Source organism: Sphaeramia orbicularis, chromosome 1 (assembly GCF_902148855.1).
Source record: "Sphaeramia orbicularis chromosome 1, fSphaOr1.1, whole genome shotgun sequence".
Lineage (NCBI taxonomy): Eukaryota > Metazoa > Chordata > Actinopteri > Kurtiformes > Apogonidae > Sphaeramia > Sphaeramia orbicularis.
Genome location: NC_043957.1, coordinates 45,633,992 through 45,656,941, shown reverse-complemented (window position 1 = coordinate 45,656,941; position 22,950 = coordinate 45,633,992). Strand labels below are relative to the sequence as shown.

At 36.7% G+C, this 22,950-nt stretch overlaps 1 protein-coding gene across 1 annotated transcript in view; it reads left to right on the top strand.

The window, feature by feature from the left end:
* Positions 1–6,004: 6,004 nt before the first annotated feature.
* rnf24 (ring finger protein 24) overlaps positions 6,005–22,950 on the top strand; it is a 32,464-nt gene continuing 15,518 nt past the window's right edge. The window contains exon 1 of the mRNA XM_030143274.1: positions 6,005–6,528. The gene's annotated coding sequence lies outside the window, so the exon portion shown is untranslated. The remainder of the gene's footprint in view (positions 6,529–22,950) is intronic.

The following is a 22,950-nucleotide window of genomic DNA, read 5'->3' as shown; positions in this document are numbered from 1 at the left end:
GTGCCAGTCTTGTACCTCGTCTGCAATCCTTCAATGGGCCTTTGTGGATGCTGCCATCCTTCCCCCGGCCAACCCCCGGCAGCCCATTCAGGAGTGTCACATGGCACTCCCACTCAGCGCCCATCTCACAATGCACCCCTGTCATTTGCACCTCATTGACATGCGCTCATAGTGCATTTGGGAATGGTCGTGCTCTTCCACTAGTTTCAAAGGAAATGAAGTCTCAGGCTGGGTGGCCAAAGTGTGGCTTCCTGGATACGGTATTCATATTTGTAAGGAGGAAGTACTGCAACGTGTGTGCATTCATGTGTACGTTGAGAACTGGATGAGTTACAAAAAGAGCATCACATAACCCCCACATATATATAACTGTCACCTACCACAAACTTACATTAACAAATACTATAAAAAACACAATAAAATAGTCGCCTTTTAACACCTCAGTACGATATAGAGGATGCAGGTGAAAAGAGAAAACCCATATTGAAATATTAAGGAGTTAATGTGGACAACACAAGCACAGTTACTTGCATCACTGCTCTCATCTCTTTATATGTAGTGATTAGGAAACTCTGACAGATAATCAAGAGAAATACAAGATTTTTATGGCAGGCTATAGGTAGCAGTCAAGAATATTTTCCAAAATATTCTCCAAAACAGCTCCAAAAGTTCTTCCAGCTATAGTAAATTTTTTTGTCTGTTCTTTCTCACCCCTACATTAAACCACTTTGTTCTAGTGGTTAATCTGTACTTCATGTGAGTGGTTGAGTGTTGCCTGACAAAAGTCTCTTGGCATTCTCAGAGAGGGCAGTCAATTATCTGATTGTGGCTTTCAAATGGTTCTGATTGAAATGTCAGGATGTTTTCTAATATATTTGGTCAGTGCACTGGCTTTTAAATCACATTTGGTAACTCTAATATGTAGAGGAACAAAACATGTAGTGGAATATGTATATAAAATAATGTAAATAAAGTGAATCAGGAGGTGAATTGGATTTTACTAACGCTTGTGTCTTAGATGCCATTGAAATTATATGAATAAATTGCAATTTAATTCATATTAGTATTACTTATAATCATTTATTCAAACTTGGACTCAGCTTAACTCATAAAGATCCAGTGTTACTTTTGTGGCTGTTCCAAGTGATTTATCACAATTTATTATGACATAATCCTCTGTATTTTGTATTTTTTCAGTAAAAATCTGGTATTTTCCTATACTTAATTTACTGATCATGTATATGTAACAGTTCAGATTAAAGTTGAGGGGTATTATATCAGAAACAAAGAAAACTGAAGAAAAAGACACTCATCAAAATCTATCATTAACTGAACATAAACCGAGTGTTTCCATCCACTGTCATTGATCCAACTCCATGGGTTTTACTGGTGTATCAGTGTTGTAGAAGATGACGGTGTTTTCATGTTCACTACGGAGTCTCTGAATGTCCAAATGGGTCATATCTGATGACCATGAAAAGATGACAAACTGCATTTTACATCAGTTATTTGTATGTATTGATGAGATTAGTGGATCAGAAGTTATTAAACAATTTAGATCAGTAGATGCTTATGGTCGTTATGGCTATTTGGGTCTTTATGGGTTAAAAACATTTATACATGTCATGTATTGATGATACTTAAAGAGCATACGTGTAGTATTTCTACTTAAAAAATTTATATATATATATATATATATATATATATATATATATATATATATATATATATATATATATATATATATATATACAGGGTGGGGAAGCAAAATTTGCAATATTTTGAGGTAGGGATTGAAAGACAGTGTATGACCAATTAGTTTATTGAAAGTCATGAGAATTTATTTGCCACAAGAAAATTTACATAATAGAAAATGTTTTTATTCTATGTGTCCTCCTTCTTTCGCAATAACTGCCTTCACACGCTTCCTGAAACTTGTGCAAGTGTTCCTCAAATATTCGGGTGACAACTTCTCCCATTCTTCTTTAATAGTATCTTCCAGACTTTCTCGTAATAGTTTTGCTCATAGTCATTCTCTTCTTTCCATTATAAACAGTCTTTATGGACACTCCAACTATTTTTGAAATCTCCTTTGGTGTGACGAGTGCATTCAGCAAAGCACACACTCTTTGACGTTTGCTTTCCTGATTACTCATATGGGCAAAAGTTTCTGAAAAGGTATGGATAATAGTGTTAGGTATGATTATGACATCGATATATGTTCAGTTTCAAAACAATTGACGTAGTGCCTGCTGAGAAAAAACAACTAAATGTTCATTGTAAATTTTGCTTCCCCACCCTGTGTGTGTGTGTATATATATATATGTGTATATCTATATATATATATATATATATATATATATATATGGGGTGGGGAATATTTTGAGGCAGGGATTGAAAGACAGTGTATGACCAATTAGTTTACTGAAAGTCATGAGAATTTATTTGCCACAAGAAAATTGACATAATAGAAAATGTTTTTATTCTATGTGTCCTCCTTCTTTCTCAATAACTGCCTTCACACGCTTCCTGAAACTTGTGCAAGTGTTCCTCAAATATTCGGGTGACAACTTCTCCCATTCTTCTTTAATAGTATCTTCCAGACTTTCTCGTAATAGTTTTGCTCATAGTCATTCTCTTCTTTCCATTATAAACAGTCTTTATGGACACTTCAACTATTTTTGAAATCTCCTTTGGTGTGACGAGTGCATTCAGCAAATCACACACTCTTTGACGTTTGCTTTCCTGATTACTCATATGGGCAAAAGTTTCTGAAAAGGTATGGATAATAGTGTTAGGTATGATTATGACATCAATATATGTTTGGTTTCAAAACAATTGACATAGTGCCTGCTGAGAAAAAACAACTAAATGTTCATTGTAAATTTTGCTTCCCCACCATATATGTATATACACATAATTTTTTTTTTTTTTTTTTTCACTTCAAATTATCATTAGATGCCAATGATCTGGGTAATAGAGATATACACTGAATATATTCACTCTAAAGCTGTGGGTCTGATTTCATCCTAATAATCCCAAACTTTGGTTCAGTGTGTAATATCTAGCAGTGAACTTGCAGATGAATGTTCCCCATCCTGTCCTCTTTGTTAGCATTAACTAGCATTTGTTCATTGTAGATGACATTAATAGTTGTCAAGTAATGAAAACATATTATGAAACCACAGCTATTCTTATTTTCAGATGATTTATACAAAACTGCAAACACAAATTTGACTATTATAATGCATTTCTGCTATTAAATCCTCCTAAATCCACTTAAATCTCACACAGTGGACCTTGGAAATAGGTTTATATTTATATATTAGGTTAAAACTTGGTGGTCCTCATTCAGTTCTTTTGCAGATGGCTGTGAGTTATTGTAACAGCATTATAAGACAAAACATTTTGAGCCAGAAAATATCCTCTTATCTTCATCAACCAGCCAACAGCAGCAGAAACAGTTCTCTGAGCCTTGAATGATGGAGTGAATGAATCATGGCATATTGATGTAATATCAGTATTTCTATCAGCTCAAATCTAATGTGGGTGGGAGTAATGGACACATTATATGCCTACTTATTTTACTGACGCAAATGGCCCCCTATCTGTAGATATCCTTTTATAAATTAATATAGCACAATTTCAGAGAGGCACTATAATAAAGCACTTATACTGTGTACTCTAAATGCTATATGAGCATACTGATACCGAGTCTGTACATTACATGCACTTTACTTTGACTTTATATACAGTATATGGTTGGCTTGTTCGATTAATGGCTCTTCCCATCAGTGGTGGGTCATCAGGGTCTGTAGGTCCTTCTCTGCTGGCCTAAAAAAATATCTGAATCACAGACTGATGTTAATCACATTTTGTCCATGAATACTTATTAAATAATTCCAAATGGTCTGTCCGCTTTCGTTCATAGCTTTTCCCCTGGTTGTGCTGCTTCCAGACATGTATTTTCATATTAAAGCATTTAATCAGTCACATTTCAACCATCATTTGTTGGCAGGCAGGGTCAAAGTCAAAGAAATCTGCCTTGGAGGCCTTGACAATCAGTTCCCTGGGCCATATCCCATATATGTTAGAGTTTTGTCCCAGATTTTGTAGATAGTAAATTATCGTTCCTTTACTTCAGCTAACCAAAAACCTATCATGATCCTAAAAATAGCTCTGAAGTGTCAGTTAATACTGATACAGTTTTAATATAAGTCATCTTTTCTGTATCATCCTCCCTTTTTACCATCATCATCATTGATAAAGTTCAACTGTATACTGTTCATTATACGGGCAGACATGAATAAACATTTCTCACTGCCATTGCAACAACCACCCTTAAAAAGAAAGGTTAAAACAGCACCACTGGTGGTTGGATAAAATGAGCAGTAATAGTTTTCATGTGTTTGCTTTTGAGAATAATCCTGAACCTTATACCAAGCGATACTAATAGACTGTATGTGAATAACTTGCTTTGTTGAAAGAATGTGGTAAATTATAGGTTACTGATAATCCTTTGTAAGCAGTGTGTTATGTGGATATGTGGTTTATGTAAGTCTGCAATGTTGCTCCATCATGTTTCTACAGATCTTCAGAATGGACTTTGTCTTCTCCTTTTTTGTCTTATCCAGCCCTTTCCAGTTGTACAGTATGGGACATTATTTCTGGAAAAAAAAAAAAAAAAAAAAAAATTGCATTCCGGTCAATGGTGAGAAACAAGTTATTTTTTGATCCTATTTAAATTATGTCACTATTTACATATATGATATTTGTCAATTTTAAATATATGAATATAAAGAATACATACCTGAAAATGGCAGAGGAGATGCCATCATAACTGTCTAAAGTAACTATGTCTCTGCAGTTTCAGTGTAACTGGACTAGAGGGATTTTCATCTCTTTTAATATTTTTTTCACTCTGCTGTCTGACAATAAAGTAAACTGTGCCAAGGCAGTGACTGTTTTGGTGTTAGTGATGTGTTTCATGTGTGACATAAGATGAAGTTCATGGCTCTTAATACAAGAGTAAATGTTTCATGACTATCTTTGCCATAAACTGTGACTTTCTCAGCTAGTAAAATCATCTATTAAACTGACAAATATCATACATGTAAGTGGTCCCTGTCCCCAGGACTCTTGAAGATCAGGAGTTGGTCCCTAAGCACCTTCAATGACAGCTAACTGCTCCTAATGTGCTGTCCTAAATCATATTTAGAAGGAATAGGCTTTTAGAAATAGCCCACAACTAGCCTAAAGTTCAATATGGTCTTTTATCCCTTAATAGACCAAAAAAGCTGAGACACAATATAATAGACAGCTGTGGTCAACTGAACCTTCTCCTCAGTTTATATTCACTAATTTTGGAGAAAAGCTGGTAATTGTTCATCCTTAGTCATTAATATTACACATCATAGTTTTAAGGTGCATCTGGTGAAATGGCTGATATAGTGGTGGGATTGAATGTCAGTGGAACTTGTACATAGATCATGGTTGGATTATCACACATGCTTTTATGAAAAATCTTTGCCTTTTCCAAGAAATTTAAAAACTGGATTAAATTCAACAGCCTAATAATTCTTTGTTAAGAACGGATGTCAGCTGCTTCCTGGGGGCTGAGTCCCCCCAAAGGCCAGATCCTAGAATCGCCCCTGTAGAAAACTATTACATGATCAAAAACAAATGAATTTTAGTAAAAAAAAAAAAAAAAAAAAAAGTCCCCGTTTGGAATGTCTGGGGTCACCAGAAATGTATGATGTCAAAATGGGACCAGGAGCCAAAAAAGGTTGGGAACCACTGCACTATAGTGTAGGTTCAGAGATTGTCAATGGCATCTCAGTGAAGACCCACAATTGGTTCCGACATGAACCCTTATTTTTTAGAGGATCATTTGCAATCAGCTACGTGACCATGTGCAGCATCGCATCCCCTCCCCTCCTCTCCCCTCAGTCTTTCATGCAAGCATCACTCCCCCTCCTCGTACACGCTGTCCTCAACCTCCAGCGGCACTACCCGCATCGGTCTGTGTATGCCGATCCGACTGGGAGGAGGTGGGGTCTTAACTACTGGTGGTCGTGGACTAGCTAGCCGACGTTTACGTGCGAACCGTGCAGATCGTCAACCACGACTCTCACTCGCATTGTATAGGGGGAGGGAAATCACGACGAGGAGAAACCCTTGGAGGAATCCCCTGTCAGCGGCACCACTGTCACCACTAACTCCCTTCTTCGTTTTCCCGTCCTTTTCTGCCTGTGCTTCCCCGGTCGGACCCAACGACACGACCCTCCCTACCCCGGGATCGAACCAGCACCACCACCACCGCCGCCGTCGTCAGCATCACAGGCGGGGGTTGTGTGATGAAGTCTCCCTGCAGCACAGCTTTGGTTAAGATAAGATAGTTTGGTTTCTTCGCTTTCAGTCTGGGACAAGTTATCACCCTCGAACGCCTTCCAGCACAGAGAGTGTGAAGAGACGAGTCACAGAAGAAAACACAGCTACCTACAACTACTGGGACTGGAGGAGTCGCTGGTAAGTGGATGGTTTATATTTTTAACCCTTATCGTTTTGATGCTAACTGATGTGTTGAATGCGCTCAACCGTTGATGCTGTCGAGTTAAAAATCATAAACATGTAACGCGTGTATTAGTTTCCAATACACTTGAATAGTATAAAATAAAAATAAAACGTTGTACCTTTTAAGATACCTAGACGTCAATTTAATCTGAATTTACTAGCAGTATTTTTTATCATGGGCAGATATCGTTAAGTAATGCAATGTCATCCGTAGCTAGCGTAGGTTAGCTAACTAGCTAACCAGCCTACGCCCAACCGACTCCCGACATCCACACCGGGAATTGGTTAAACTTAGATGTTCACTGCTATATTAGAGACCATTACTTGAAATCATTAAATTTGGTTCTTAAAGTGCTACTAATGACCTTGGCTGAGTGATATCATATCATCCTGACTGATAAACAGTGATAGTCAGTACGTTACAGTCATTATGTCAGTCCGTTATAGTGTCATTTACACAAAGTGCAGTGACAATACTGAGCCGAAATTATTTGCTGGACAGCCATAACCGTTGTTTCAAAGCGTGGCAGGACAACAGTAGGGCTTTCTTTATGTTTCCGTCAACACTGACAGCATTGTGCACTACAACACGCCTGAACCATAACAGTCCTGAGTTTGTATAGTAGGAGAGCAGTTTGAGAATGAGACTGTGCATTCACAGTTCAGTGCTCATAGTGGATAAACTATTAAAATACTCAAGGGGATTCGAATAGGCTGCTCTTGTTGCTGAATCCAGCATGTGTTAATTTCAGGCTTGACTATTGTATTAAGTACATTGAGACAAGCCTCAGTAATTCACTATCATCAAGATTCCATGTAAATTATGCCCTTGGTTTTGAGAGGGTTTAGGTGCAGTCTGGTCACTATTATCCCCTCCACTGGTGGAAAAAAGCTGTCAAAATGTACTGTACAGTTCATTCATGTTCATATCAGCATTTTCAGTAAGGTTGAGGAAGATTTATTTATTTGTGTAATCATTTTGGATCTCCAGTAGGTACTACCGTACTAACAATTGTTCCTCCTGGGTCCACACAAAATAAGCAAGGTGTCATCCGTAGCATAAATTTTGATTTTGATTTCTTTGTGAATCAAAATTATTGTTAAGTAAATGCTTGTATGTCTTGAATCATAACTGTGTCTATCATTCATATGCATTAATTGAGTGTATAAGGATTTTGGTTGTCTTAAGTTACAAGTTTTCCTCATAAAATAAACCAGTCTCTGTATCAGCATTTTCACTAAAGTTGTAGAAGTTGTAGGTGTGCAGGTATTCCTGAAAGCTTAAACGCCAAAGTTGCCAAATAAACCCACTGATGATCAACTACAACTGTTAGACCTGGGAAACATCCATTTGTGTTGTGTTCACATTGAATTCATATTCATTTGTCTTATTTGGCGCTCAGAATCACTTTGCTGTACAATCATAGAGAAACTCAGAACAATGCACTGTTTATTCCTCTTCTGCTACATTTTATTTTAGGTAACTGAAATCATTAGAGCTTTGTACTAAAGTATGCGATGGACAGTGGATGGCACTGAACCAATGATTAAAATTTGTTGAACTCTTCTGTGCGCTGACCCTTCAGCACCGGGTCACCGATGGCCGTGTACACATGACCAGATGTTCAGAATGGAGGAAAATTGATTAGTAGTGTTTGTGAACTGTAAGTGAACTAACTAAGCTATATGTTGAAATGCAGCATATGATACGAAGTGGACTGTTTGTGAACCGTGTGGCCCTGATGTGAACAGAAGTTATACAATCACATTTAACACAGTGTACTTCACCAGACGCTCTCATTGAACTTTATGTACACTGACTAACAGTGATATCATAATGACCCTGTGCACATGACTTTGGAAATATTGATTGGTTGGACTGTTGTACAAATTTTGTAACTTTCTCAGCAGACAAAGCAAGAGAACTTTATTTTATTTAACTTTTAACTTACAAGAGAAGACTGAAGTTTAATATGAGACTGTGTTAGCTCTTTCTTCATCATGTCCAGGGGTAGTAAACATTGCACAAAAGTAAATATCATTATGCAAACCTGCTGTTTGATACTTAACTGTTTTTGAAGGATTTCAGTCATCAATTTCAGGTATTTCCAGTGATATTGATCAGGCCTCAAGCACAAAGTAAAGCAGGAAATCTTAAGTTAGAAAAAAATATGTCTAGCAACCCAGGGTGTTCTCATATCATATTTTTGGGAGTAACTTTAAATAGGTACTGAGAGAAACAAATACTGTGTATACACCAGGTGTATAGTATAACAGACTACTTCATCATGTAGGCTACAGCATTAAGTGCTTGATGCTGTCAAAGAAGCATCAGGGATCTGTTTTCACAGCTGATGATTTGCCTTATATTACATGGACCATCCATATATAGAAATATAAGGTTCTTTTTAAACTTTTAAATAATCATCATTTATCTTCTTTAGAAGGTACATTATGTGTCTTACAGGCCAAGGGTTGAATACGCCAACTGTTCAGACACAGCCAAGTTGTTACCCACTCATTTATTACCTGGAGATTTACAGTTCACATTGTTAAATTAACATGTGAAACAACACTCAAAGTAGTTTTTATATTGAAATTACTATTGTTACAATATTTATAATTAAAATATACATTGCCATTATATTTGTAATTAAGTGACATGAGTTATATAGTTCACCAAATCAAGAACACATTTTTGATTTGTTTCTAGATTTTGGAATTCTTAACTGGTTACTTGACATTTAGTATGGCAATTTTTAAAACCATGCTCCCATGATTAAAGGGGTCACTTATACTCAGATGACCTTCACTGTAAAAGTGTGTGTGCACCCACTCTTTTACACCCTCCTAGTCAGTGGCAGTATAGGGAATGTATTTCCATACCTTCTGTGTGTTAATACCAGTTGTGTAATTCCCAGTTAAAAGGAAGTGGAACATTGCTGAACAGTCATGGACTGAGTAGAGATTTACTTGGGGGTACGAGTCCTTTACATTCAGCGCAAAGGTTAAATGGTCAAATAATACCAGAGATTACATAATACATTTTAGTCAGACTTGTGTCTTGACATGTAGAGCTGATTCAACATGTTCTATATAGTTGCCTTTAAGAAGACATAGCATTGACATTCCATGCAGTAGTGATTAAATAATGTGAATGTAATAAAACTCAAAAACAATTTCATTCATATTTCTAAGGTAAAGATAGCAGTGCTGTAGAGGTAATTTAGTCAGTATACATCTATTGAACATAGTAAATACATGGGTGACAGGGATGCTTAAATTACTGATCTATTACATTATCTATACAGGCTTCAAGATCTGAACTTGCATAGCAGAATCTTGCAGACTGGCAAAACAACAGTGTCCAATAGCATTGCCGTGGAATATTGCATGTATTTTCAGTAAATTGTGTTCAGTTTAAGCAAAGTACATAGAATGTAGATGTGCCATAGTTGTTAATAGGTGACTTTCATAGTGTGATGTTTTAATGTGTACTTTATTCTCTCTTCTATGAAACAGGGATCACAGTGTTATTGCTGTTGTCAAAGTTGTGCACATGTCCATGCTAAAAGCTAGTCATGTCTGCAAGAGGTTATGTATTTTACCACCTTTTATTTGTTTGCCTGTTAACAGTATTGTGTTTACAATTTGGACAAATCATTCTGACTTTTTTGTGAATGAAACCCAGATGATGGTGAGAAAAAATGACAACATTTCACCCACTCTGAGTCAAAGGTCACGGTCTTGAAAAAACTCCAAAATTCACAGTGAGAGAAATTAGTCAAGTCATATCTGACAAAACCCAAGTGACCAGATTCAAATTTTCCACATAAACGCACATCATGGTGAAAAACAATGTAGAAACAGATAATTTTTCAAAAACATATGCTGCCTTGGTGGAGATTTACACTCTCTGAATGCTTTATATGTTCTACAGTTTACTAGTATTAAGGTACAGTGGCTCCAGTGGTGTACATCAGTTGAAAATATGTGTAGTTGACAAACAACATGTGTCCTATATGAAATGTTTGTTTGTAAAATTACTCTTATCATCTTGACACCTTTCTGTTTTCCATTTCATGTTGGATTGGTTGTTTCCTGTAGGTCAGCAAGAGATAACCCCAATAACTGATATGACTTGTATTTGGTGTGGGTTGTTTTCATGTTTCAGCTTAACTTACTCACCCTCACATGACTACAGTTTGTATTTATAGTGACTGTGACCCTGCACTTTGCAGAGCCAGGGTCCTGTTTCTGTAAAATAGGTAGCTGACGTAGTGTAAAACTAAAAATGTAGCCTATTGAATGTCATCTATTTGTCTATTTTTTTATTTATTTATTTTTTTCAACTTAAATGGCAGTTACGATTTGACTGAAAAATGTTTATGTGTTAGAGGAGTCCAGACAAAAATAACAAGCAATTGAACAATAAATCAAAATGGATTGGAAAGGAAAGTAAAAGTAAGTAAGACATGCAAACATTGACAGTAAATGAGGTGACACAGTGCTCTGAACCCAGGGGAAAAAAACCTCCAGAGAAATGTGGCACTGGATATGTAGGGACAAGTGCTATGAGACAGCTGTATGTGTCAGTTCGCCTTGTTTGTGTCAGCTCAGGTTACTATCACAGTCCACCCAGGAGTATTATGTAGCTACATTTTCATTTTAGTGTAATTGATTAGTGACATTTTTCTAGCTTTGTTGGCAGATGTATTACGAAATATGACTTTTATGGGTATTTAACCAAATTCTTAATTTACAGATATGAAATGCTATGATGAAGTAGTCACATAAAGTCTTGAGTGGGAATATAGTACTGATAATTAAACAGGGTCTGAATCTAGAAATTTGTATTTTAACTATATTTGGTAAGAGTAATCCTTTCAGTAACAAAGCAGCATGACACTGAACATTAAACTGTAACACTTTAAGAAAAACTGTCATAACAAGTAGAGTTTGTTAAAGTTAGGCATATTCCAGTGAATACCCTGCATGAATGAGAGGGACATCTAGTGACTTTACATATAAATCCAGTAATTGTAATTCTGGCTGCAGCTGACTTTAGATTGACCTTGTCAGTTCCACTGAAGTCCTGTGCCTCCTGAAACTGCATAGCTGGATTTATAGTTACAATGACCTACTTACCACAGGAGTTGATGTAACTGGAAAAATAAGCTTTTTCAATGCATATTTCAGAACTTGAAATGGAAATGAGTACTTTTATTAGTAGTTCAGTGAATGATCATTTTTTACTCTGCAGAATTAATATTATACGCCCCCATGTTACAGTTAAATGGAGCAAGAGTTATTTTAAGGTTTTTACACCCTTCACTCCTTTTACAAATTAACCAGCTACTTCAGTCATAAAAAAGAAAGAGCAGTTATGTTTCTGGGGACATTTCAGTTCCATGATTTGGCAGAATTCCACAACCTCCTCCATTTGAGGTGGTGAAACTATGGTGCATAAATTTGGTAAGTTGTCGTCATATGAATGTGTACAGCCAGAAGGTTTTGAAGCGCCCCATCCTCTGCCTCTGAGGCCCCAGTGTTTGTTGCTGCCCTTTGGCATATTAAGTTTCAGATGTGCAAATCTCAAGCCTGGGCTGTGGCTGCTAGTGGAAATTTCCACTTCTCATCCACACATCACCTACTGAATGCGATGTTGTGGGCTGCACACAAGGACTACTGAACAGAGCAAAATGCTTATGGTCATTTCAAAAGTTAAGTGATTATAATGAAAGTGAAAATAACTGTAAATAGAACAATAGAAGGGGGATTGGAGACATTGTTGGGAAAGCACAGAAGAGCTGTATAGTAAAGTTTTGGTAAAACTAAACAGTTAAGTGTTAGTTTTTGTTTCTTCTTTGCAAAATACTTGCTTATAGTATGACTCAGCAAGTGATTAGAAGCTTTGTTATTCTGCATAACAAACATGAGGGAAAAGCAGCTTATCATGTGTACATGTGATAAGGGAGGTTGATGAGTTGATGGATGATTGACAGTGTGTATATTATGGTTAGTTGGACAGTTTATATTATGACAGGATTTTGCAATAATTGTATGGTATGAATTAGTTACATATAGGGCTGGGCGATAAAACAATAATGATATATATCAACGATGTAACTTTTCATTGATAGAAATATGAGACATGCTCAATACAATTTTGATAAAGTTCATTTGTTCATGTTTTGACAGACATAAGAACAGCCAGTCATAATTAAGTAGCGCCGCACGGAACCAATCATGTTAGAGCCACCTCAAGTTAGGTTGACGCACACAGCACAGGCGTAAGAGCGGCTGCAGCACACATGCTAATGTTTGGGTTGCAGCGGGTGGTAACGAGTGTTACCTCGGGAGAAAATTTGACCGAGAATTCAGGTGAAAAGTAGAGTACTGAAAAGTAGAGTGTGGCATAGAAGCCGGAAGTTGGACCAAAGCTTGTTAAGTTTCATTTTCAGTTAACGCCAGTTATGGAAGTTACAGAATATACCCCTGACATTGTTTGGTGAAGATGGTCTGTTTTGTTTGTGTTTTCTTTTAGAACTTGGAAGCTTTTGCCTGCTGGTAAGACTTTTAGTTTAGTTTTAAATATGTGTACCTGTTTTATTTATGTGAAACAGTTGTATTATGTTCTTCAGCACATCTGTCATGTTCAGCCTCTGACAGAAAATAAATCCGATTTAAATCAAAAGTAACCTTCTGATGTCTTTACAACTAACTTATGAGTAATGGAAAATTTAAGCTTGACAAAAATAGTGATTTGATTTACATTGTGATACATATCCACCATTCACCATACCATTCACGTATATATGTAACAAATCATTTCAAACAGGCACTTTTCCAGAAAATATGAAAATAGCTAAAGTGATTCCGATTTATAAAAATGGTGATAAGCACATGGTGTCAAATTATAGACCGGTGTCACTGTTACCACAGTTTTCTAAAATTCTTGAGAAACTGTTTGTAAAGAGGTTAGATGACGACATAGACAAATATAGGATATTAAATGATCACCAGTACGGATTTAGGAAAAACCGATCAACATCTTTAGCAGTAATGGAATTTGCAGAAACATAGCAACAGCGGTGGATCAGAAACAACATACTGTTGGTGTTTTTATTGATTTAAGGAAGGCATTTGACACAATTGATCACTCAATATTACTCCGGAAATGTGAAATGTATGGTATAAGAGGTGTGACGCAAAACTGGTTAAAAAGTTATTTACATAATAGGTCTCAGTATGTATCAATTGGAAATACAAATTCACAACTTAGAAAAGTAACATGTGGGGTCCCACAAGGTTCAGTTCTGGGACCCAAGTTATTTATACTTTACCTAAATGATATTTTAATGGCATCTAGTAAGTTAAAATTTACAATATTTGCAGATGATACTAATTTGCTTTATTCGGGAGTAAATATGAAACAAATATTAGAAACTGTGGAAAAGGAATTGAGCAAGTTAAAAAAATGGTTTGATGTTAATAAGTTATCACTTAATGAAGATAAAACAAAATTTATGGTTTTTGGTGGTGCTAGGGGAAGTGATGATATAAAACTGAAAATTAATGAAATTGAAAGGGTGTATGAAACAAAATTTTTGGGAGTGATTATTGACCATAAACTCTGTTGGAAACCACAAATAGAATATATCAAACGCAAAACGTCCAAAGCTGTTGCGATTCTTTATAAAACTCGAGACTTGTTAAGCAAAAAATGTTTGCATATGTTGTATTGTTCACTTGCAATGCCATATATGTCATACTGTGTGGAAATATGGGGCAATGTGTATAAGACTAATTTAGACCCAATAATTAAACTCCAAAAAAAGCTATTAGAGTCATAAACAAAGCTGGTTATCTCCAATCAAGTAATCCACTTTTTGTAGAATCTGGTTTACTAAAATTTCTTGACATTGTATATTTAAAAACAATGGAATTTATGTTTCGCGTTAAAAGTAAACACCTTCCTTTTTGTATTCAGAAAATTTTTAAGTTAAGAGAAGGACATTATAATTTAAGAGGGATGTTTGTGTTTGAAAAATGTAAAGTAAGAACAAATGTTAAATATCACAGTGTTTCAGTTATTGGTGTCAAGCTATGGAACGAACTGAAGGATGAAGTGAAATTGTGTAGCTCGCTGTTGAGTTTCAAAAAGACTTTAATTTGTCAAATTATGAAGGGCTATGAAAGTAATATGATTACAAAATAACTTATTACACTGAATGTAGTATAATTTAAGTTTAAGTATTTATCTGTTGCAACTTAAGGTGTGGACATGGACTAAGGATGTAAATAGGAGAAGCAGAAATAAGCCTCCGGCTTCAGCTTCTTCCTTTTTCAGTTACAAAATGTGTTAATTTTATGTTTGTTTGTTTTTTTAATATGTAGGTGTTTTGTTTTGTTGTTTTTTTTTTTTTAATATGTATGTGTTTTGTATTTTGTATTTAACTGAAATAAACATTCATTCATTCATTCATTCATATCTATATCGTCTGATATGAAAAAAAAATTATTGTGATATGATTTTTTTCCATATCGCCCAGCCCTAGTGACATACATTAGCTACATACTGAGAAGGTTCTTTATTAGGAGATTTTGAAAATAATTATTTTTGGTTATTGAAAATAGTAACTTTGTCAAACTGTTCTGTGTGAGGGTTGAAGTGATTACATGGGTTGACTGAATTAGAACAAGTAAAACAGCAGTAGTGAAATAATAAATATTAATACTTTAGCAGTTTAGTGTACATACATATTGCCACCATATTTGTTTTGGCATTGCATAGGCTAAAATAAATAACAAAAAAAACAGACTAAAGAAAGAGTACTGACTGTAGTTATCTGCCAAAATTGTAACTTTAAATATCGTACTGGTCTTGAGCAAGAATTTTACAACTGATCCATCCTTAGTGATGGCTCACCGCCTATTGGTGGTGCTGTGAAGTATTGTCTGTGCTCAGAGACAGATTTTATCTACAGAGCAAACAATGGGTTCCCATATATGAGACAGAGCAACTCTGAAATTGTTTTTATTTTCTGCAAGTTTTACTGGAAATGAAAAGAGTATGTTGAAATTCTTGTACAAAGTGCACAAAGTTAAAGACTACAAAAAAATGTGTGTGCAATGGCTGAATAATGTTCCTTGTAATTAGTGACTAATTTTCTCGAGTATGTGCAGGATTCTTTGAAATGGCTTAAAGATTCACTGACGTGCATTCATGTGAGAACCGCTATCTATTTTTTTTTACCCACGTTTAAATTAGGACACATATTCTTGCTGTTTTTCAGTCACAATATAAATTAATATTTTTATTTTTGTTTTAATACATGCTTAATTCATTAGATTTAGGTATTTGATCTTTCATTTAAGAATTTTATGTTGGATAATTATTTAAATTTGTGCTGTGAATGAAATTATTACTATTAGTATTTTTTTAGTGGTCCCCTCTCGAATTGGTACACTGTTGCGATGGGATTCTTCACTGGCCTCATGATACGACTCCAGTTCTCTTGTCATTGATTCACAGTGCACCTCAGTGTTGCATCCTTAATTTTCTATATTACTGCGTGACTGCTTTTTCATCGTTTTATGTAAGCAGTGAATCTTAACACCATTTTTGTTACGAAAGTAAATCAGAAAATAAGTCAGTAGCCTAATATAAATGGCTGTATATTTTTTCCATGTCAGCATCTGTGTGAGCCACCTCAGTATCGAACAGAAAAATGATGGTGCATTACAGAGAGTTGTGATTTATGAAAATGCAGGTTGTTTTTACATAGAAGGTCCAAGATAAAGCAGTTCACTTCCTGAATATGGCATTTCCTGAAATAAACATACAAACAAAACTTAAATCCCTCTGGAGTCAGCCACAGCAGAAGGTCAGGAACCATATATAATGGCTGCACAACAAGCGTCGCTCATTGAACACCCTGACATTGTTTTTAGTACAGTTGGCTGTGAAGACTGTCATTCAATGGGTAATTCTCTTCACTCCCTAAGAGGTGCTCAACAAATTTAACAGTGCCTCTTTTGTCATTTTTTTCCCAGCTGGACTTAGTGTGGTTGCAGATGTTATCAGTGTGAAAGTGGATAATGTACTGTAGTTCCTCAGATTAGTTGTATTCCCAATGTCTCTCAGTTTTGTGGAGCAGATTTTACCAACAGTATGTGACTTGTTCAGTACATACTTGTTAAAGTTTATAGAATGTGTCATGTATCCTGATGTCTGCTTTTATAATGCTGTGTGCGTTTTATCACCTGCTACAGAATGTCTGTGCCTTATTGTCCAACACAGCTCAAAAAATCAGTATGAGCATTAGCGTGGTAAAATTTGTGCAGATTACAAACTCTCAATTTCCGACTCTGCATCAGTTCAGAGGTTTGCATTGTGATGCAACTTATGATGAATCAAGAAATTGCCTCATCTGTGGTACACAATAGGTCGTACTTTATCTTTGAACAAATAATCCAGGGTTGTTGTGCTCATCGTGCATGCAACTCAGCTGTGAGATAACGTATAAAATATTAGGGGTGAAACGATTCCTCGAGTTATTCAAGTGCCTCGATTACAAAAAATGATCGAGGAATTTTCTTTGCCTCGAGGAATCGCTTATTTAATTGTAAAGCTTAAAGCACGGCTTTTCGCACGGACTATTTAATGTGTCACAACGTGCCTACGTTACTCACGCAAAGGAAGATGACGGAGGACGCGGAAGTGTTCGGATGAAGCAGCGGGAAGATGGAAAAGGCGAGCATAGACAGGCGAGTGAATACAGCAATGATGACGAAAGACAAAAAAACACAATAAAAAGGACAGAAAATGTAGGAAGTGTGGAAGCATTTCAGACTGAACAGCAAGGTATAAATAACCATGACATGTATCTATTGTAACACGGCCCTTCCATAAAACAACAGCACATCTGCCATGGAGCATCTTCTCATAAGACACCCAGAATGGAGCAGAGGACCCCAGATAAAATAAAATTAACATAGGGCAAATCCATGGGATTAACGTTAATGTATCTTACTAACGTAATGTTAGCCCTGCAGAGGGCTAGGTTTCTGTTCATTATGGAACTGTCCAATGTGTGGATAGTTTATTATGACTGTGACAAGCACAGATTTAGGCAGCGAGCCGTGCACCTGTGATTTGCACAGTTTCCCAAAAGCACAGCCAAAATGGTTCATGGCTTGTTGAAAGCTTTCTCTTACCTTGTCACGGCCTGATTTTGGCAAAATCCAACTACTTCTTGCAAAAATGAAGCGAAGTGTGTGTGTGTGTGTGTGTGTGTGGGGGGGGGGGGGGGGGGGGGGGGGGGGGGGGGTTAGGTCATGAGACAGACAGATAAGGTGGTGGTGGTGGGGCGGGGCATTGCCTTGATTCTCCTGAATATAGCAGAAATGTGTAAAACTGTTCATGCGTGGACTCCTTCCAAGTTCCCGTTCAAATGTTCTTGCTTCTTATATGCCGCAACACATTCCTGTTTTGTCTAAATTGTAAATTCTGAAACTAACAGCTGCCAAAGTTAAGCTGCACAACAGAAAGGCAATGTTTATGCCCTTTTTTTAAAAATGTGTTAATGCCTTATATTTTTGATACTTAAAAGAAATACTAAGTTGAAAGTAATAAAATTGTATTTATTTTTATTTATTTGTGTTTTATTTATTTTTATTTGTGTTTGTAATTGCCTCTCTGGAAATGTTTCTAGTCAAGAAAATACATTTTGTTGCATATGCACAATATGAATGTAAGAAATATAGCTATTAATTACCAAGAAGAAAAAGGAAACCAATTGGTCCTTCATTATTAAGTGAAATACCTTATTTCCTCTTGCATATTTATAATTGCTCTTTAACCAAGCAAAAATAAGTTTTATCCGATTACTCAATTAATCGAAGGAATTTTCAGTAGAATACTCGAATACTAAAATATTCGATAGCTGCAGCCCTATAAGATATGCATTAATCCTGTTAGATTAATACTCTATTTCTATCTAAACTGTATGTTCTCTCCATAATAAAAGGAAACAGACCACAGTGGCCGCACTGTAGTGATTTGCCCACTCATGCTTATTTCCTCTGAATGTGATGTGTTGTGCATGGTTATGTAATAGGGTGAGGCCATGTGAAAATGTCTGAGTGAGATGTAGATGGCAACAGAAATAGTGGGATGAGGAGGAGAACAGATGCAAGTCACATGTGCCCTTCACAGCCACCAGACACACTTATCTGCCACATTCAGTCTGAATGCTATTTGAGCCTTTATATCAATATCCTCACAGTGACACATCTCTCAATAACCTTGCATTTGGAACTCGGTACACACTGTTATTATTAAGCATACTCTACATAGCTCTGTCAGCACTGCCTCACTTAATAGTCACACTCTCTGCACAAGTTGCAAACCCAGTGAGGCATTCTGCTTTGGATTTTGTCCTGAATGGGCCCTTCCCAAAAGGCGAGAAGGCCAGAAAGTTATTTTTGCAAGCCAGGAAGTTGTTTAGTAGCAGTAAACCTCAAGGAGAGAGTTTAGGAATGACTACACGAGTGGTTCCCGAAGTTTTTTTTAACTCTAGGCCTGAAAGATCAATGCTGTGGCTCTTTGGGGCCTAAATTTATAAAAAGTACATAATTTTGCATTGTTTACATCTGTCATTTAATACATTTTTCTTCTTTTGTATTGTTTCTACACTGCATGCTTTTTTCCATCATATTACCCTTGTTTTTGTGTCTTACATCTTTTTCAAACTTCCTTTTTTATGCTGTTTTCACATGTTTACAAGTAATAATTCTCCCTTACATTACACTTGTCAACATTTATAAAATCTTCCAGAGATCCCCTTTTAATTCTTATCATTTTACCCCAGCAGTCAGCGACCCACAGTAAGCTTGGGAAAGTAGAAAAGAAATTCAAATGTCATGATATAGTGCAGATGTATTGAAAATAAAGTTGATGGATGACAGATGAAAGACAACCAACATACATTGTATTTACATGTGTTCCCCTAAATACATGAGTTTAGCAGCATTCTTCTGAATGATTGCTACTCATTTGTTGTTTTGATGACACAGGTGGGAAGCACTGACACCACACTGGCATTAAATCTCCCGTTCAGGTCGTTTAATTAGTTGAAATGTATGCCTGTTTTTGACAATGTTATAAAGATACTACTTGGGGTAGGTGAGTTGTTTACTTACAAGGGATACAATTTCTTGATCACTTGATGGTCTCAGCATAATCTAGCTAAGTGAATCTTGATACTTGCTAACTGTAGGGGTGTTGCAAGTCCAATAAACATACTCGGAGAGACACGTTCCCTGTCTGTATGTCAGTCCATTACTGGTTGAATAGCACTGTCAAATGGGACTTATAGCTCTGTGTGGGCTATAGAGCCCTTAGGTGTGAATACTGATGATTTTTATAGCTCAACTGGGTAAACTTCAGAGCTCACCTAAATGCCTTTGTTAGGGCGCCAGGGCTTCACCAGCAGTCAAAAGCAAATATTCAAAGCTTCGCTGCAGTGGGAGCTACATTAACATTGCAGCAGAAAGTAACTTATTCTTAACTATTCTAGTGATTAGATACGGACACATTTACAGACTGCAAGAGGTAACATGGTGAAATGAATGTAACTGTTGCAGTAATGACCATAACTCGTTATGAGATGTCCAAGACAGACCCCCTTGAGACTCAGATGGTCAGATGGTCAAACACGGGCCTCTGCAGTTGAACTCAATCCAGACACGTTGTAGACATCATGACTTAACAGCAGCAGCCAAACACTTTGCAGGTTAGGTTAAAGGGAACCAGTCACACTTTTAGTGCCAGCCTCTAAAGAATCTCTATTAATAGACTGAAATAAACCCACTAGCCTAGCCACAGTAATGTTGACAATCCATGATGCAGAGTACTGGAGCCCGAATTTCAAGTGTAAAATGAGCTGCTGAGCTGAAGACAAATGTCCAACCTGAACAAAGATAGGTTGTGGGTAACAAGATGTACCACGTCTTGTTTTTAGCAGGACAAAGATTAATGTTTACTTGTACATAATGACCTCAGTGCTAGTCATTGCTCCAGTCTTAAAATAGTATTGAAAAAACAGATCTCTTCCTTCTGAACAAGTATTTGAAAAGTCAAACACTTAGAATTAAACAGGTGAATCTGGTTCCCCTCAGGTACAGTCGCACTTACAACAGGTGCATCTGAGTGCTGAGTAGAGTCCATTCTACTATTAGCAGCCATGAAGGACAACATTGACAAAAAAAAGTCTGTGGAGAGTTGCCAAAATAAATTGTCGGCTGGTGTTTTGGGGAGGTGAAGCTGGAAAGAATGTGAAGCTGTTTCACCAGCACAGCTTTGTAGTTACTGACCTACATAGTTGTAGCATAGGAACTGATGCAGATGTGCTGGTGATGTCTGGACAAACCACTCCAGTCTGATCATTTGCAAATAACATTATTGGCAATCTGACTCTGATCTGATTTGAGAAGCAAATCCTGTTTGCCTGCAATATGAATATAGCCAAAAAGTTTTGTGCAGTGTAACCTCTACCAGATAAAGCAGACGTTTCATAAGTCAACCCCATTATCTACCCTAAATATGCACAGTGACAGGCATGACTGGATTTCCGTTGAAGTGGGGGGCACACTTCTCTAAGGTTTTTCCATCTAGTCATTCCAGCAATGTTGGTTATCTTCAGAAGTGTTTGTTTGTTGTATGTGTGTAGCTCTGCAGCCTGGTTGTGTGTCCTGATAAACGGGGGGAGGTTGCTGTTACTCTTTTAGAGAGAGTGAGAGAGAGAGACCAACAGGAGTGAGGGAGCGCAGAAACGCCTGAGTTTGGCTTGGAGCCTTTATGAACACAGCAAAGGGCAGTGATCCAGAGTAGGCAACAGGAAACACCTCGTTGACAAGGCTCTTAAGGAATGGGTTATTTTGTTTAAGCCTGTATCACAAATCTGTGCACATTTTTTTTGCACTGTACCATGAAGGCACCAAATGCGTAAGTGTGTACATGCAGTAATGAAGATATCATGATGCTGCAGTTATTTGCCTGGCAATATTTTTTTCATACAAGCTGGATAAAATGTAAATATGTCTGTAATTTATGTGGTAAAATATCTCTCTGGCTATCAGGTGTACTGTATTTTCCACTGTATTACTTGTGTTAAATTATTAATTGATAACAGGTGTGAAGAAGGGCATGTCTTGGTGTCAGTTTCACACATGTTCAGAGGTTTGACTAAAGCATATGTAGCACCACAGTTTGCATTCACAACTAGCAAGCTGACAATTGAAAGAATGAATTTCTGGCTGATTTTTGTTTTATCTTTTATCGTGAATGTGTCATTAGGCAAATTCTAACTGAAATTAAAAAAAAAAAAATGCAGAATTATGTATGTGTCCACTACTGTTATGCAAGTATAAAGAGTTGTTTTTTTTCTCATTATTGTCATCATGGTTTAAAACTAACAGGTAGTCTTTTATCTAATAACAGTCCACCTGCACTTTTGACTGAAGAGCTCAAAGACAAAAGTTTTTTTGACATATCATGCCTTACCTTTTGCTGTTAAACCAAGTCATCACCAAGTTTGTTATTTGTATTAAGTCAATGAACTGGCAGTCTCATCATTCATCAGTCTGGATAGTTCCCTGCACCTGTTCATTCATAAGTTACTCACATTGTACCAGGGTCTGGGTAGTTTAATGTCGAAAACATATTCACATGTTTGAATCACAGGCCCATGAAAAGACATTCAGTTCATAGCCTGTATGAATACAGTAGAAAAGAAAAGCCAGTCTGCAAAGTGAGCAGGTGTGGTGAGGAAAATTGGACTTTGTAAGTCATATTTTTAGGTTAGGCCCACACTAAGATGTTTTTGATACATTTATAGCATCCACACTGCTCTTGCATGTTATTATACCTAAAATGGAAACTCCTGGAACTGTTGCTGATGCTCTTTTAAAATGAAACTGTAAGAGTGCAAATGTGACCTAGGGCTTATTACCTGCAGCGTATGTTGGCTGCTCATCACAGGTATTTCACTTCATGGCCATGTGACAACACCTCCTGTTTCGCTAATAGAGCAAACATTCAGGAAGTTGGGTGGTCACAAGACAATGTCTAAGCAAGTGCTTGCTCAAGTATGGAAGGTCATCATCTGTGAAAGAAGTTATTGCATCATTGAGACAGCAAATCCTTTGATTTCAACAAAAAATTTAAGTAACCAACCTCTCATCTGGTCTCTGGTAGTGTTGTGTGATGTTCAACCTGAACTTGCCTTGGGTAAAATCAGAATAGAGAAAGATACAGTGCCAACCTTTTCAGAAGTGAGTGAAGAAGCTACAGCCTGAGGGACAATAGTA